Genomic DNA, 10143 nt, shown 5'->3' on the forward strand with positions numbered 1-10143 from the left:
CCCACCCACGGATCTCACCCTCGCTCTCCCCTCGTAAATCTGACCTCTAACTGTAACTGTCTTGGCCTCCTTCCGTGGGTGTGGATGCTCCTGCTTGAAACGCATTTTCCAGCCGGCCAAATTCTTGGGAGAGTTTCTTCCACTCTCCAAGCGCTGAGAGCTACAAAGTTCAATCTGGCTTTCCAGATTTTTTTTCTTCCCATTACTAACGGAAGAAATCAAGAAGCGCGGGGCAGAAGGGCCCTGCTCCCTCCAATCAGAGCCCAGTTCGGGGCCAGAGGAGGAAGTGCGGCGGTGGGACGTGCGGTGACAGCCCCTCGCCCCCCGGGACCCGCTGGCCAGGGCAGAGGTCGGTGCGGCCGCTGCGCGACAACTCCCGGCCGGCGCCTCTCGCTTCCTCCCGCCGGGCAAGTGAGAGGATAAACCATGAGGCAGGGGCAGTGCGCCCCCACCAACCGCGCTCCCCGCGCACGGACCCCCATACACGCGCGTCCCAGGCGGGGTCGACCCAGAAGAGCCACGGGGCGGCGCACAGCCCCACTAACAGGGCGGCCAGTACTCACGTGAGCGGGTCCACGCAGCCACCTATATAGGTGACAAAACACTCAGGAAGCCGTCATGCGGCGTCGGGAAAGAGGCCCCACCCAGAGTCACGGACTCCCTAGTCGGAGGGTCCGCTCAATCCCCTCGGTGAGTCTAGCGAAGCGGTCTCGCTGCGAGAGAGGGCGGGGAGGACGGCGGAGTCTCCCACTCGCGGTGACCCGGACCCCGCCCCACGAGTGGGTCCTCGCAGGGCTCCCTCTGCCGCACGCGGGGACCAGCCACGCAGCGGGGGAGCGGGCAGAAGCCAGCGCCCGGGTCCATGCAGTCCCCGCCGCGGCAGATGCGGGGAGCCGGGGAGCAGTGGGGACCTGCCCCCACCCGCAGGGCGACCGGCACCCCCGCGCGGGCCCACGCGGTATCGCAGCAGGAGCGAAGCCCCCGGTGCCACCCGAGGCCAAGACAAAGCCCAGGCGCAAGGACCCCGGATCCCGACCTCGGACCCTGAGGAGCCGAGCTCGGAGCCGCCACGCCCGGGGCAGAGACCCCAACCCGGTCAGGAGACCCCGTCGCCCGTCGCGCCATCTCACCTCAGGCAGCCGCCTCGCAGCGCTCCTTCCTCGCCGCGGCGCCTGGGCCGACTGGAGCGCAGCTGAGCAGCCCACAGAGCCGCGGCAGCCTCAACAATGGAGCCCCGGTGCGGGGCCGCCCCCGCCGCTTCAGCCCGTGTTCCCCGCTCAGGATCCGGCTCAGATCAAGGAGCTGCAGCTGGCGCGGGGCTGCGGCCGGGACACACACCGTGCAGGTGCACACGGCCCGCCCGCCGCCCGCCGCCCGCCGCCCCGCCCCCAGCGGAGCCGGGTGCCCAGGGCCCGTCCCCCGGCCAATGGGGAGCGATCCGCGCGGAGAGGGCGGGGCCTGAGGGAACAAAGGGAGGTTGGGCGGGGCGGCGCTGGGACTGGGCGTGCCGGATATCGCGAGAGCACCGGACCCAAGAGCTGGCCTCCTAGAGACCCAGCTCAACGTCCACCTGGAGTCTGCTCTACAGGACGCGCTCATCTCAAGCCTAGAACTCAGGCTTTTAGGGCAGAGAGCGAGAGATAGGCTTGCTTTACAAAAAGTGAAACTGAGGTCCAAGAAATACGATTGCCTGCTGCCCGAAGTCACGTAGTCCCATTCACTCGTTCACCTTGTCATTCAGCAAACATTAGGAAGCACGTATGGTGGGCGTTAGGAGTGAAGTAGGGCTGGGCGCGGTGGCTCGCGCCTGTAATCCCAGCACTTTGTGGGGCCGAGGCAGGTGGATCACTTGAGGCCAGGAGTTCGAAACCAGCCTGGCCGACAAGATGAAACCCCATCTCTGCCAAAAATACAAAAACTTAGCCAATCGTGGTGGCGCGTACCTGTGGTCCCAGCTACTGGGAAGGCTGAGGCAGGAGAATCGTTTGAACTCGGGAGGTGGAGGTTGCAGTGAGCTGAGATCGTGCCACTGCATGCGCTCCAGCCTGGGCGACAGAGTGAGACTGTCTCCAAAAAAAAAAAAAAAAAAAAAAAATTAATAGATGGGAAGTAGAAGCGAACTTAGTCCTTCCCTGAAGGAGCTCGGCCAAGGAGTACCTGAAATGTCTCTGCATCTCTTTAAGGTCTGATAAAGGAACCAGGAGCGAGCACTAATCACTACCCTTTCCTGCCTCAGAGCTTTCATGTGTTTGCTGTTCCCCGCCTGAAATGCCAAGTACCAATGGTATTTATTTATTTATAGAAATGGGGTCTCCTTATATTGCCCAGGGTGGTCTCAAACTCCTGGCCTCAAGCTATCCTCTCATCTCAGCCTCCCAAAGTCTTAGGATTACAGGCATGAACCACTGTCTCCAGCCCTGATCGTCTTTAAAACCTCTTTCCTCATCTTATTTGAGCTTCCTGCATCATGTGCCCCCACACCCTTGGTTGTCCTGTACTTCCATAGCTGCTTCCTCTGTGGGTACCAGGAACCCACCCCCTTCTCTGCCCAACTTGTATATGTCTGGGCTCAGGCCAAATGTCCTTCCATTTGCAGTGGGCGCTGCTACAGGAAATCTCATGCCCTTCCGGGCTTCACAAACCATCCACATACTCTGCTCCCTGCCAAACATCCATCCCAGTCAGATGCCAACCCTGACCTTTCCCAAAGCCCCAGCTGGACAGAGGGAAGCATCTCAAATTTTCCGTGGACCAAAACAGAGTGGTTTATTAGTGCCCTAACCTGCTCATCCACATTCTTGTGATTCTCTGTAAACAGCCCACCCATCCACCCAGTTGCTCAGGTGAAAATCTCAAATCCTCCTCCAGTCCTTCCTCCCCCAACATCTCATGCAGCCCTCTGCCTTCCTAGGACGCTGAGCACCTCTCACTCCCAGCACCAGCTACGGTGCTGTCTGAGTGGCTGCCACCCACTTGGCATGAAGTGTGACCTCTCGCCCGGTGTGGTGGCTTACACCTGTAGTCACAGCACTTTGGGAGGCTGAGGCGGGCAGATCGCTTGAGGCCAGGAGACTGGGACCAGCCGAGCCAATATGGTGAAACTAAAATACAACAATTAGCCAGACATGGTAATGCGTGCCTATCATCCCAGCTACCCTACCCAGGAGGCTGAGGCAGGAAAATTGCTTGAATCTGGGAGGCAGACGTTGCAGTGAGCCAAGGTCACACCACTGAACTCCAGCCTGGGTAACAGAGCGAGACTCTGTCACAAGTTTAAAAAAGAAGAAGAAGAAGAAGGAGGAGGAGGAGGAGGAGAAGGAGAAGAAGTGTGACCTCTCTAAGGCAAGGCAGTGTCCCACTCTGATTCACTTCCATGTGTAAAACAAGACCTGCACCCTGAAGACATTCACTCAGGGAGGCTGCTGGGATGGTGGATGCACAGTTAAGGTCTTCATGGTGGCTGGGGCTGACCCCATCCCCATCGCTCTTCCCACACACACCTGAACACTCATCACTCCCACGCTCGCACCCACCACTGAAAGCCTGGCCCCTAATCTGATTTGCCTAACAAGGTCCCCGGATGAACAACACATGCTTCCCTACCTCTCCCCTGCTAGGGCCCCACCATGTTCTGGGATGTACTCAGGGATCAGGAGAACAAAACCTCAGGGAGTGAAAGGACATTCCAGGGTGCAGGCCACTGCATCCCCCTCCATGCCCTCACCCCTGCCTGACACACCCTCACCCCTGTACCTGGCCAGCTCCTACCAACCCTTAAAGTCTCACCAAGTTCAGTGGTGGCAGTCACACCCTATGATCTCTCAATAACCTATGCCCTTGCATAGTCTTCCTGACCTTGGGTACGAGCAAAACCGGTGACTGGCTTCTAACCCATAGAGCCTGGCAAAAGCAATGGGATGTCACTGTCACGGCGCATCACCTTCACACACTAGAGAGAAAAGTTCCACCTGCAGGCGCTGCAGGAGGTAGATGCTGTGCTGAGAAAATACCTTTGGAGGGGCTCCGTAGGCAAGGAAGCAAAAAGCTGGGCCCTTGCCAAGCGGGTCCGAGGAAATGAATTCTGCCAGTAACCTCAGCGGACGTGGAAATGGATTCTGCCCTGGTAGAACCTCAGATGAGGATGCAGCCCAGCTGCTTAGCGTGAGATCCCAAGCACAGGATCCGCTAAAATGTGCTCAACTCCTAGCTTGCCAAAATTGGCTTAAAGATGTGTGTTGTTTTAAGCTTCTAAGTATTTAGTTATTGCCTGTGAAAGTGTTCAAATATGAGACAATAACTTAGGTCCCTTCCCCATCACACACATTCTTCTTTCTGGCATTCATCACAATTCTACTTATTGATTGAAAATCTCCCTCTTGACTGGGTGCAGTGGCTCAGGAGTTCCAGACCAGCCTGGCCAACATGGTGAAACCCCATCTCTACTAAAAATACAAACATTAGCTAGACGTGGTGGTGCAATCCTGTAATCCCAGCTACTCGGAAGGCTGAGGCAGAGAATTGCTTGAATCCAGGAGGCAGAGGTTGCAGTGAGCCGAGATGACACCATTGCACTCCAGCCTGAGTGACAAGAACAAAACTCTGTCTCAAAAAAAATAATAAATAAATAAAAATTGTCTCTTGCCACTAGCATGAAGGTCCCATGAGAAGAAAAACGGGAACTCTTGCTCATAACAGTGCCCCAAATGCCCAGCACGGTGTAGTTCTAGGGCAGTGGGTCGACGCTCCCTGGTCACGTTCCATTATAGAGAACAGAATAGTTTCTTGCCTTTCTAGAGTCCCTCTTAGTGGGGATTGGCCAAGTGACATTGTCCCGCCCCAGGAGATATAAGTGGAAGTTGGCTGAAAGGTTTCTAGCCTTGGTGTGCTGGGATGATTTGAACTAGGACATGAGAGCTGACCGTCCATTGTTCGGGAATTCTGCAAGTTGGTTGTTCAACACATTCAGTACTTCAAAATCTTAAATAACATAAACTCCCAAATTAAAAAATGCGTTAGACCAGATGCAGTGGCCCACGTCTAACACATTGGAAGCCTGAGGCAGGAAGATCTCTTGAGCCCAGGATTTCAAGACCAGCTTAGGCAAAAAAGGAAGACCCTGTCTCTACAAAAAATTTTAAAATTAGCTACGCATGGTGTTGTGTGCATGCAATCCTAACCACTCAGGAGGCTGAGGTGGGAGGATCGCTTGAGCCATCTGTTCAAGGCTCCAATGAGCTATGATAGTGCCACTGCACTCCAGCCTGGGTGACAGAGCCAGACCCTGTCTCAGAAATAAATATATTTCATATATTAATAAATTTATAATAAATGTATGTATATACACATTTATGTATTATAATTATATATTTAGACATAAATATATATTTCTTGTTGTATTTATTGATTGATTTATTTTGAGATGGAGTTTAACCCTTGTCACCCAGGCTGGAGTGCAATGACGCAATCTGGGCTCACTGCAACCTCCACTTCCCAGGTTCAAGTGATTTTCCTGCTTCAGTCTCCTGAGTAGCTGGGATTAAAGACACGCACCACCACATCTGGCTAATTTTTGTATCTTTAGTAGAGATGGGATTTCTCCATGTTGGTCAGGCTAGTCTCGAACTCCTGACCTCAGGTGATCTGCCCACCTCGGCCTCCCAAATTGCTGGGATTACAGGTGTAAGCCACTGTGCACAGCCTATATGGTATATTTATATATTATAATTATGTATATTAATTTTATATAATTATATATAAATATAAATATAAAAACTTTCCTTGCCTTCTCTTGTTTCTACCTACAGTCAGTCCCATGACTTCAAATATCTACATGTAGTAATTTTAAATGTGTTTATATATATATATATTTTGTTGTTGTTGTTGTCGTTGTTGAGACGGAGTCTCATCCTGTCGCTAGGCAGGAGTGTAATGGCACAGTCTCAGCTCACTGCAGCCTCTGACTCCCAGGTTCAAGCAATTCTCCTGCCTCAGCCTCCCAAGTTGCTGGGCATATAAGAGCCCACCACCACGTCCAACTAATTTTTGTATTTTTCGTAGAGACAGGGTTTTGCCATGTTGGTTAGGTTAGTTTTGAACTCCTGACCTTAACTGATCGCCCACTTCGGCCTCCTAAAGCGCTGGGAATACAGGCGTGAGCCACATTGGCCAAAATATTTTTCTGTTTCCAAACATTTTACATGAGAGTAAAGCGGAGAATAAATCATCTGACACTCTACTATAAAAAATAATCTTGTGCCTCTCTTCTTTTCGTCTTTCCCAAGTGTGCATATTACCAAAATGTCTTTAGGTTGAGGTCCCCCCATGAAAACTTTACAGGATGCTGTGTCCTCAGCCACCCTCCTGTCTTTTCCTACTCCTGGCATTTTAGAACTGTTTGGGAATGACCCAGGATACCCACTATGGGTGTCTGTTGGAGGGTCTAGTGAGTATCAGCCCCGGGGTCATCTCATCACCAAGGACAGCCTGAGGTAGGGGGTAGAGTCTCTCAGGGGAGCAGCTGGATGCTCTTGGCCTTAGAGGAATCTCCTGGTATAGTTTCATCTAAAATGGTGACCCCTTTGGGTTATTAAAATTTTAGGACATTAAAATGAATGGACAATACAACATAATGTCATTAAAGCTAGGTCATTAAAACTGTTCCTCCAGCTGGAGTTTTTATTCCTCGGAGACACATTGATGGTCTGCCAATGGGATGCTGATATTGAGAGGAAAAGGCAGAAATGATTTCTGCTCTCTAGATTGTCTCAGACTTGTGAAGAGAGAAAAACTGTCCAAAAGGACAAGGAAAACCCACCCCAGAGGGGATGTGCAAGAACCTGAACATGAAAATGCACTGAAGACACACAGGAGGACAAAGAGCAGTGCCAGTGCCTCCTACGTGATCACTGAGCACTTTACTGAACAGGATGGGTATCCCGAGGGATAGAATGGCCTGCTGTGACACTTACAAAGGTCTGTGTTGGAGTCAGCACTGCCTCTCCCTGAGTTTGTTACCTTGAATAGGCTTGTCCTCTTATTTGTGTTTCAGTTTTTCATTGACTGTAAGATACATTTTCTCAGTACAACTTGAAAGATAAACATACTATTTACAAAAAGGCAAGGTAAAATGGTGTATTTTATTTGCTAAAAATTCATATTTATTTCTTCCCCAGAGTGAGTGTAGTAAGTTTTAAAGGTCTGTTCTTTTTAAGGGTAATTTCAAATGGAATTGTAGGACTTAGCTTTGTCAATGTTACTGGTGAAATAAAAGTGTGATAGATAAATTGATGATTTACAAAGATTCACCAAAATGTCAGTTTCCTTCTTGTAGCATGGTGAAGAATTTATGACAGTGGACACATTTGTATCCTCTTATCTGGATATTCGAGGTTTTTTTTTTTTTTTTTTTTTTTTTGGAGACACTGTCTTGCTCTGTAGCCCGGCTGAAGTACAGTGGCGCCATCTCCGCTTAATGCAACCTCTGCCTCCCGGGTTCAAGTGATTCTCCTGTGTCAGCCTCCCGAGTATCTGGGATTATAGGCACCCACTACCACACCCAGCTAATTTTTGTATTTTCAGTAAACACGGGTTTTTAGGCCTAACACAGTGGCTCAGGTCTGTAATCCCAGCCCTTTGAGAGGCCAAGGTGGGCCGATCATGAGGTCAGGAGTTCCAGAGTAGCCTGACCAACATGATGAAACCCTGTCTCTACAAAATATACAAAAAAATTCGCTGAGCCTGGTGGCAGGCACCTGTAATCCCAGCTACTCGGGAGGCTGAGGCAAGAGAATTGCTTGAACCCGGGAGGTGGAGGTTGCAGTGAGCCAAGATGTTGCCATTGCACCCCAGCCCAAGCGACAATGGGAGACTCCGTCTCAAAAAACAAACAAATAAACAAACAAACAACAAAGAGACGGGGTTTTGATATGTTGGCCAGGCTGATCTCAACCTCCTGACCTCAGGTGATCGCCCTCCTCAGCCACCCAAGCTGCTGGGATTATAGGCATGAGCCACCATGCCCTGCCCATTGTATTTTCTTTTTATTCCCTAAATTTTAATATGTTTGAGTTTGTCTGTTCCTTTATCGCTGTTTTCTTACATAAAAGAAATTCTGCCTAATCCTTCATTTAAAAAAATCTTCCTGTAACTTCTGAAAGTGTTCTGGTTTTATCTTTCATATTCGAATGGATAATAAGTTGATTATGGCTCACGGAATAGAGAAGAATGCAATGCATTTTCCCAAGTAGATGCCAGCCTGGTTTGCCTCATATTTTGAAGTGCATGTGATTTCTTTTTCTATTCTACAGTGCCTACTCTATCATTCCTCAACTTTCCATATAAATGCTGGGTCATTAACACTTTTTTTTCCCTTGGTCTGCTTGCTCATCTCTCTGCTAATACTGTGCTGTCCTGAATATTTTCGTTTGAAAATCTTAGAAGTATGTTACACAAGCCATCACTCTTTTTTTAGATGACTAAAAATCATTAGACATTTGTCATTTTTACTACTTATGAAAAAAATAGTTTTCCTTGCCTAAAAACAACCTGAGTTGGGAATTTATGTGATTTCATAGGAATAGCAACTGGAAGTGATGACATTAATGTCATTTTAAAAAACATGTGTCGCATTTCCTCTTATTCCTTTCTGCCTTGACATTGTGCAATAGAAATTTTTAAAATTGTTCTATTAGTATTGTCAAATATCAATTATTGGTTTTATTTACTACTCAATTAAATTTAATGAGTCTACTCTGTCTTGGTGTAATCACATGGAATGGGCTTAACTCCCCAGTTAACAAGTGACAGCATGTGTAAAATATTGTCTACCAGGGAAACTCATTGAATTAGATGCAGTGAGTCATTCTTATTACTTGGGTTGGTGGAATCCCTTTCAAAATGTAAGTTACTAATACAAACAAAGATGGAACTTTGCGAGCAGGCGTTTTTAAGAATAAGTAGTCTGAGGACTGATAATATTAACTCCCTTATGCACATCAGGTAGGACTTTATTATGACAGATACTAGAAATGTACAAAGTGAAGTTAAAAGGTAACTCCTAGCAGCACATCTTACTCCCTGGATTCTCTAATAAGATGGGTGTTTCTACTTTGCTGTTGCCTTTTTGAATAGTCCAATTCTAGCATTAGTACTGCTGTGTGGGAGGGAGTATGTGTGAACAGAGTAAGAGTTGTGACAATCAAGGCACAGAATAAATGCTTGGAAATTTTAGAATCATGTAAACAGCTTATGGATTGAGTACAGATTCCCAGTGCTGTCAGTCTCACCCATCCATCTATCTACATGTGTGGAATGTTCTAGGACTCCGCGGCTTTTGAGGATGTGGCTGTGAACTTTACCCAGGAGGAATGGGCTTTGCTAGATCCTTCTCAGAAGAATCTCTGCAGAGAAGTGATGCAGGAAACCTGCAGGAACCTGGTTTCTGTAGCTGAGAATGACAAAACATTTCACTTAATTACAGAACTATTTCCCTATCATCAGTGCTATTTATGATTTGGAATGGGGCAAGGGAATGATTTGGTGAAGAAATCAGGCATGGCACTGTGTACAATAAACATTAAATCTAGTAATGTTTCTATAGTTTGTAATAATTTGTGATAATTTTGTGGGTCTGCATTTTAGGAAACAAATGGAAAGACCAGAGTATTGAAGATCACTTTGAAAAATCTGGGAAAGAGATAAGATAATTTGCACTGAGAAGAGGAAATAAAGTCCTCTGAAGGAATCTTAGCTTGTCATGAACTTAAAAACAAGCGATCAAAACAAATAAGAGTCACTTGAAAGTTATTTCTTTTTAGAAAAATTTCACCCAAAATGTAATGTGCTTCAGTGTAGCAGTCAGTGTTTGGAAAACAGTTTACTTGAAAATAGTACTACAAAATTGTGTACATGAATGTTACTAATTTGGTCATAGCCATGCAGGTGGTAGCGGTGTTTTTAGTAGTAACCCATTTACTTTCAAATAATTCAGTCATGGCAAAAAAAAAAAAAAAGCATTTCCCTTGGTATTGGTAGCAGTGTAAGTCAAAGACCTCTTAATAAGTAGAAAGTTATTAAACCAAGCAATAATAATGTGCTTGTCAATTTTTTTTTTTTTTTTTTTTTTTTTTTTTTTACAGAAATCAA

At 47.8% G+C, this 10143-nt stretch overlaps 1 pseudogene; it reads left to right on the plus strand.

Annotated features, from left to right (window-relative positions):
- Positions 1 to 421: 421 nt before the first annotated feature.
- LOC140710079 (uncharacterized) lies at positions 422 to 1462 on the plus strand (annotated as a pseudogene).
- The last annotated feature ends 8681 nt before the right edge of the window (positions 1463 to 10143 follow it).

Source organism: Chlorocebus sabaeus, chromosome 24 (genome assembly GCF_047675955.1).
Source record: "Chlorocebus sabaeus isolate Y175 chromosome 24, mChlSab1.0.hap1, whole genome shotgun sequence".
NCBI classification, from domain to species: domain Eukaryota; kingdom Metazoa; phylum Chordata; class Mammalia; order Primates; family Cercopithecidae; genus Chlorocebus; species Chlorocebus sabaeus.